General features: G+C 33.3%; 1 pseudogene; it reads right to left on the bottom strand.

The window, feature by feature from the left end:
- Positions 1–435: 435 nt before the first annotated feature.
- On the bottom strand, positions 436–2272 carry LOC18601421 (AAA-ATPase ASD, mitochondrial pseudogene; annotated as a pseudogene).
- Positions 2273–8233: the final 5961 nt, after the last annotated feature.

The raw sequence follows: 8233 nt of genomic DNA, 5'->3' as shown, positions 1-8233 counted from the left end.
GTGATTGAGGAGCCCAAACATAGTTTTTATTGTTACAGTAAAAAAAGGGAAAAACAAGAGTGGCTGTGTAAACCCAACCCAATCCTTAGCCATTGTTATAGTTTGGAAAACCATAAGGATAAGGTCTAAAAACCAATTATTTCTTCCTAAGAGATTTTTTGTAAAAAAAAAAACAAACATTTTTGTTGGACTTTCTAAGGTCATTCAAATTTATTTTTGGATTATAAAATAAATAAATTTTAAAATATTTTAAATATTACAAAAGGTTTTATTATCCTAGTTTAAAAGAAATAATATATCTATAAATTATGTATGTTAAGCAAAAAAAAGCGTAAGAGATTTAGCAAATATTAAGATCTAGAGGGAGTGTTGTCGCTACATGCAGGTGATACCGAAATGAAGATCAATAATTATAGTATTTTTTTTCTCTTTGAATAATGAGAAATTAAGATCAATTATTGCACATAAATTAAATTGCCTAATTGATACAATATCTTTTGCATAAAGCGATACAAAACCCATTCTTGTCCAATTCTGATTCTAGTTAATTTTAGCTGCTGCTATAAGCCAACAATCTTTGCCGCACATTTACATTTTTCCTTCAGTGAACCGAATTTTCATCTCCTACAGTTTTTTCAGCTAATGCCTGGCTCTGTGTTGTTTTCTCTTGGTCTTTGGCTAGGCAATTCCTTCTCTTCTGCTTCTTTCTCAGCTTTCAGCCTGGCCTCTTCTTTTGCAGATTCCAGAGCCTGAATCAGGCTTTCCAGGCAAGTTTCAGGATCCGCTGACACGGTTTTTGGCATCAAATGTTCTGCAACTTCAGCTGGTGTCATTCTAGCTTCTTCCAACAGTTCCTGAATCCTGCGAAACATATTGTGAGACTCAAGCTTTTGATAGTTATTGGCCAACACCTTAAATGCTTCAAATCCACAATATGACAATTCTATATGCTTATCCATCCGCCCTTTTCGAATTAGAGCTGGATCAAGTTTTCCAACAAAATTTGTTGTGAAAACAATTAATCTTTCACCCCCACAAGCTGACCATAGCCCATCAATGAAATTCAGCAAACCTGAAAGAGTAACCTGGCTGCTTTTCGGTTCTTGATCTTTTGTTAGCTTTTGCCTTGGAGCCTTCATGTCTTCTGGTTCCTCTTTCTCATTTTTCATCCTCCTTTGACCAGTCAAGTCAAGTGAACAATCAATATCTTCAATAACAATTATTGATTTGCTTGATGGTTCAATCAACAGCTTCCTCAGCTCGGTATTGTCCTTTACAGCAGTTAATTCAAGGTCATAGATGTCATAGCCTAAAAGATTGGCCATGGCAGCAATCACTGTGGACTTACCAGTCCCTGGAGGACCATAAAGAAGATAACCTCTCTTCCAAGCCCTCCCAATTCTTGAATAAAACTCTTCTGCCTTGCTGAAAGTAGTCAGGTCCTCCATAATTTCCTTCTCCTTCTCTGGCTCCATAGCTAATGTCTGAAATGTTGCTGGGTGCTCAAACACTACATGGCTCCACATCGATCCGTTATTGGTATATAGCTTTCTTTGCCTGTTCCTTACCTTAATTGCTCTACCTTCTTGCAGCACATGTTTCAGGTAAGGTCCAATAATGAGATCCCGGTGTCTTTTGTGGAAAGTAAGCTTGTAGAACCTTATTTCATCTGTGACAGGATAAAAAGAAAATGATTGTGTCTTGGCAATATGTTTACCAGAAGCCCACCAAAGTTTTACATCTCTAAATTCATCTGCTACCTCTTCATGATCATCCATACTGAGAACAAGAGACTGGTTGTTCTTTACTATATCAGCTTTGAGCCTCTTCGCTTGCAAAGAAGAAGTGGAACTGAGGTAGTTTTCTATAGCAGAATAAGCTCCACTCCTCATCAGACGCTCACCTGTGAATTCATTGAATGTAATCTGAATATAAGGATAAACAAAACTTACCAACCTTTGGGAGTACTTCTCGATATAGCTTCGAAATTGGTAAGGGAAGTATTGGTGAACAACTGCCCAAATAAACATTAAACTGGCAACTACAGATCCTAGATGACCAATCATGTTTCTGGGGGACATGTTCGTTTCTTTTACTTTTTTTTTTTTTCTAGTTTCTCCCTTCTTGTTATACAGAGAAGATGGGTGGCTCGTGTTTACAGAAATGGGTTATCCCATGTGAAATCATTTAACAATCTGGGATAGAATTGACTTACAGCTTTTGTCTGAGTCCCAAAAGTTGGCAAAAGCTGTAGTGACCAAACCTTCTGAGCTAAGAAAACCATGTTACGTACAGTGATGACATGATCCTTTGAGTTCTAATTCATATATGATGGATTTTGATTTGTTTGTGGCCTATTTAGTCTTGTTCGATGATGTCCATATTTTTATTAGTTTTTTTATGTCATTAAATTATTGCTGCAAATTTTATGAGCTAATTAAAGTTGCAGGGTAAAATCTAAAAATTCCGTTCCAATCACTTTAAGAGGACACTTTCAAGGGCGGAGGGTTGTGTTGTTATGAGGGGGCCATGGTCCCCTCAAAATTTTTAAAATATTTTATATATTTTATATTTAGAATATTAATTCATACTACTGTTTGTTTTTTAAAAATAACATTAATTCATATCATAATAGATATAATAGATAGACAAGGAAAAGATTTCACTTCAAAGATTTTAAAATTTTTTATGTATTATACATTTAAAACATTAATTAATACCATCATTATGAGAATAGATAAGGAAAATAATTAATCTTCAAAAGTTTTAAAATTTTATATATATATATTATATATTTAAAATATTAATTCATATCATTATTATGAAAATAGGAATTGTGCAAGAGATTAGCAAAATAGGAAAGTCAAGAAATTATTATTAATTGAGAGATTAATTTGTCATGTTTTGACTCTTCCGGTTTCTACAGCAACTACAGAGTTAGTCATTTCAACAATAAAAATTGTGAAAATAAGATTTCGAAACAAACTAAAAAATGAATTTCTTACAGATAATTTAGTTGTCTATATTGAGAAAGACATTATGAACTTTTTCAGTACAAAGTCAATAATTCATAAATTTTAATTTTAAAAAATATTGTCAAGCACAATTTTCCCCAAAGACTATTGTAAGTATTTCTTTTCCTACTCCTTGTCATTTACATATTATATAAAATTATTGTCTATTATAAATCTTTTTATTATTGGTTAAGTTCAAAATATTAGTTTTAAGATTTTTTAACCCTTATTTCCTTTTGTCTATGGCCCCCTCATTAAAAATTAGTTAGCTTCGCTCCTTGACACTCTGATCTCTCTTGTTTTCAAATGATACTTTTGGTCCTTTCACTGTTAACATTGTTAGTCCACAGTTAAAAAAAAATACAATCCAATATTACATAAATATTTTAGACACAAATACTTTCTTTTATAGAAAAAATATGTTATCTCTCTACTCTTCTAAAAACCTTAATAAAATAATAAACTAAAAGAATTTGGATATGATTTCTTTAAATTTTCATCTTTTGCATTTCAATCCACCTAAAGAATTTTTTAATAATCAACACTCATTCTTTGAATTCCTTTTTTCTTCTTGTAACTTGAAGAATTTTCTCTAATCTCTTTTGATATTTTTTCTTTTTTCTTTTCTTTTTCTTACAACTTTATATTTTTTTTTTGAAAGATAAGATCACTATGTTCATCTAGGGAGAAGTTACAAAGTGTTGTTTCAAGTTTTCACCAGTTTAGTTTGAAGATTTTGCACAACAACCTACAATCCTTTACAAAAATTATAGAAACATGAACCGATGTGAGTGTTGGGTTGCCTTGCAAAAAGGATACCTAGGCTCAATGTGATTTACAGAAAGATTATCACACCCTTACCATTTGTGTCAATACAAAAACTCAATATCATCATAATTAGATGATTGTCAAACACAAACCTAATAATAGCATACACAATACCACTCACCAACAAGACCACCTGTTATCTAGACTCTTAAATCTTCTACAATATGAACAAGGCCTCTTTCCACCAATATAAAAAATCTCATTAAATTTCAAAAATCACAAAAATTGAATCTCGTGCACAAAAAAACTTGCAATAAGAACATATTGATCTACCATTCACCCATAGGCAAATCAAACATGCTGCTTAAATGCTAATGGAAAAGATAAAACCTATTGGTGTTGTGATTTGACAAATCACAACTTTAGTTTTTTTAACTGAAGAAATTTGGATTTGAAAGGAAAAAAAAAAGAAATACAAAAAATTATTGATATTTCTTGTCTTTTACCATTTGAGGAGGAAAAGATTTGTTAACATCGATCTCATGGAAGCTACATATGTCAAGGCCATTCATTTCTTTTCTTATTTTTTTTTACTTTTTTTAGTTTCTTTTTGTGCGTTCAAAATCTTATTTTTTACAGTTAATTATTTTTTCTAATTAAGGTTTTTGGGAGAGTATGAGCAATTTTTGTTTTCAAAAATAATATGCCTAAATTGAAAAAAAATGATATGAATGTCATTTATATCTTAAAATATTTATGTGATATTGAATCCTAATTTTTTTTAACTGTTGACTAATAATATCAATAGTCAAAGAGCCAAAAGTATCATTTTAAAACAAGAAGGACCAAAATGTATTTTTAAAATGATTAGAGAGGTATTTGGATTTCACCCCAAACTTGCAAGTCAAACTAATGTACCCTATGGAACAAGCACTTTGCCTAAGCCTACAAGCCTAGCCCATTTCAGCCCAAGTGCATATATTGATTTTCAATCCCAACGTAGTATGGCATTTTGGAACACTAGAATGAATAAATTGATTTTTTTTTTGGAAATACAAGGATGAAAGTATTTAAGCTAAATTTTCTAAAACTTTTCAAGTTGTACCATAAAATTTTTGACAAAAAGATTCACTATAACAATTGAATAACAACCAAAATTAACATAACAATTTAACAACGATAGAATGATGCAATAGACACAAGAAAATGAGTATGACTTTATGTTAGATTTAATGTATGGCTTACAGCCAATTGATTAGGTATAGAAATATTTTTGCTATATTTTGCATTACATTTAATTAGTCAAGGTTTTTTTTATCTATGAGTTCATATATAATTGTTATTATTAAAATATGTAGTAAAGGGTTAAGGAATTAATATGTCACAGCCCAATTTTCGGGCCATGACCGGCGCATGGACCCAATGGGCATAGCCCACTAAGTCCAAGCAAGCCTATTTGCATAACCAGTTCTTCATTCTATCACATGTTCTTTAAGTCACATTTCATAATTCCAACTTAGAATAATGTTAACTATTGTCAACTCATAGTGGCGTTACCATTCAAAGTATACATATATTGTCTAAGACAAATATCTTAGTAATTTACATCGTGTTTATCTATACACAACAAAAGAGATACTTGACTTACAGCGGAGTGACCTTGGTGAAGGTATAACTATTGAATGCCGAGATACCTACCAAGGAGACGAATCTACGAGGACACCTCGACCTAGTTTTTAACTACCTCCTGATCTGAAAACATGAAATTGAAAACAGTGAGTATAAACTCAGTGAGTGAACATAGGAAAAGAACAAGTGACGATAAGGAAAGTTTAAAAATCATGATGCACTTAGATTCAAAAATAATGCAATTTAGTTTAATTCTTATTAAAACCCCTCATTTCAAACTTGATTAACTAATCCCTTGATGTTGAAAATCCATGATCAACCGTAAGGTTAAAGAAGTAGAAAATATGGCAGAAACCAAGCAAGGTTGTAAACATGACAAAAGGTTTCTTGCTGCAGCGAGATTCAAGCAGCAAGAACTCAAGAGTTTCTCGCTACAATACAATTCAATTTGAAGATAATTAGCAAGATTTCAAGGTTCAACATGCAAGATTTCAAATGGATTACATCCACTTACTATATTCATAACTTTCTCTTACACATGTATATATACATATATAAACACGAATACCACCACCTCACTCAGCCAATGTGCACTCCCTAAAAGCACAAGGCAATATTATCGTGTGCACTCCCTACTCGCACACTTTAACATCATTGTGTGCACTCCCTACTTGCACACATCAACATCACTATCCACACTTCCTCACCTTGTCATCATCGGCATGTGGATCCCCCACATTGCACACACACACGGTTCTATTTGTTACACAATACTAACTATCAATACGTAACATATATATTTATATCAACATCATATAAGGCACAATGATTCATCATATTGCACACTCACAACGTAAAACATTTTAATAAAGGCTTGTTCCCATGCATAATCTTTAAGGAACAATCAAATAAAAATCATTCACACGCTTCATCCAAATACCAATACATTTCTCAAAATATTTTCAGTGCAAATTCACTCACAATGTCTTTGTTGATTCTTAAATCAACTCCAACTCCCACTAATGGTCCAAATGAAGATGTGGGGTCTGTTGGGACCTATCACACATAGTAGCATCACAAATCAACTCAATTCACATAACCATTTTTCTAAAAGCTATCTCCTAAATCATGCTCTACTAGTTATTCCTAGCTAGCTTCCAACTACCATTAAGTGGCTATCTATTTTCACCATTCTAGTCACACTAAAATGAATAGAACACCTCAACTACAAAACACTCACAATTCTAGCCACTAGCCATTCTCAACAACTAAAAAAAAATCAACTCAGTTTCATTACTCACCTTGGTAGCTTTGTAATCGAATTCTTTTTCAAAGCTTTCGAATTCTTGTGAAAAATATCTCTTTCTCTCTCTAGAATGTCCAAATAGTGAGAGAAAGTATTAAGGAAAGGCTTTCGAGGGTTTTAAGGTGAAAGAGTAAGAGAGCACAAAGGACTTTCCGAAAAGATGCACAAAAGCATGAAAATTGGGGTTAACTTGAGAAAATCTATGGAGGTTTCAAAGCAAGCTCCCGTGGAAGGTAAGAAAACGTGAGAAAGGAAGAAGAAGAAGAAGAAGTTGCTGGAAATTTGAAGAACTTGCTAGAAACATAGATATTTATGCCTTATGTTTATCAATTTTCTCACATAATTTACCAAAATGCCCTTAACAAGGTCATTTTGTCTTTCCATTGCCTTTATACAATCTTTTTACTTCTTTGACATTGAGATAAGGTCCATAAGAGTTTAGAAATACTCAAGGTCACGAAAACTTAAAATTTCGACTCGATATGCAAAATGACCGTTTTGCCTCTACCGTGAAAATTATCGATATTTCTATCTTCTTCATTCATTTGTTCCTTGGGTCTATTTAGACCTTAATAACATTTGAAAGCTACTTTTAGGAGCTCAGCATGAGAAATGATGAAATTGCCCCTAGTCCGTGTTATTGCGTCTACTACTAGTTACGGGTCTATAGAGGTCGAGGTCTCACATTCTCCCCCATTAAAAGAAATTCGATCCTCGAATTTAGATTTAGTATAAGGTAGCGTACTTCTAAGTTTTAAAAAGGTGCGGATACTTTGTTCTCATCTCCTCCTCGGCTTCCCACGTTACCTTTTTACAAGTATGATTTCGCCATAACACTTTCACAGAGGCTAACTCCTTTGATCGGAGCTTTTTGACTTGCCTATCAAGGATAGTTATCGGTTATTCCTCATAGCTCAAATCATCTTTCAACTAGATGGTTTCATATCATGTTACATGAGATGGATCCGAGTTATACTTCCTAAGCTTTGACACATGAAATACGGGGTGAATATTCGAAAGGTTTGGTGGTAATGTCAAACGATATGCCTCTACTTCAACCCTTTCTAATATTTTGAAGGGTCCTATATGCCGAGGACTTAATTTTCCCTTCTTGCCAAACCTCATTACCCTTTTTATGGGTGAAACCTTCAAAAACATATGATCCCCTACTTGAAACTCCAAGTTTCTCTGTCTGTTATCAACATATGACTTTTGTCTACTTTGTGCTGATAACATCCTCTGTCGAATCATGTGTATTTTCTCGGTGGCATCTTGCACCAACTCAGGCCCCAAGAGTTTCCTTTCTCCCACCTCTAGCCATCCAATGGGTGATCTACATCTCCGTCCATATAATGCTTCAAATGGTGGCATTTGGATGCTAGCTTGAAAGTTATTGTTGTAAGCAAACTCTACTAAAGGTAGTTATTGATCCCACCTGACCCCAAGGTCTATTACACAAGCCCTTAACATATCTTCCAATGTCTATATTATCCGTTTAGACTGTCCATCAGTCTGG

This window comes from Theobroma cacao, chromosome 4, assembly GCF_053813885.1.
Source record: "Theobroma cacao isolate CCN51 chromosome 4, ASM5381388v1, whole genome shotgun sequence".
Taxonomy (NCBI): Eukaryota; Viridiplantae; Streptophyta; class Magnoliopsida; order Malvales; family Malvaceae; genus Theobroma; species Theobroma cacao.
The sequence above is the reverse complement of the archived record's forward strand: the minus strand, read 5'-3'. Positions and strand labels throughout refer to the sequence as shown.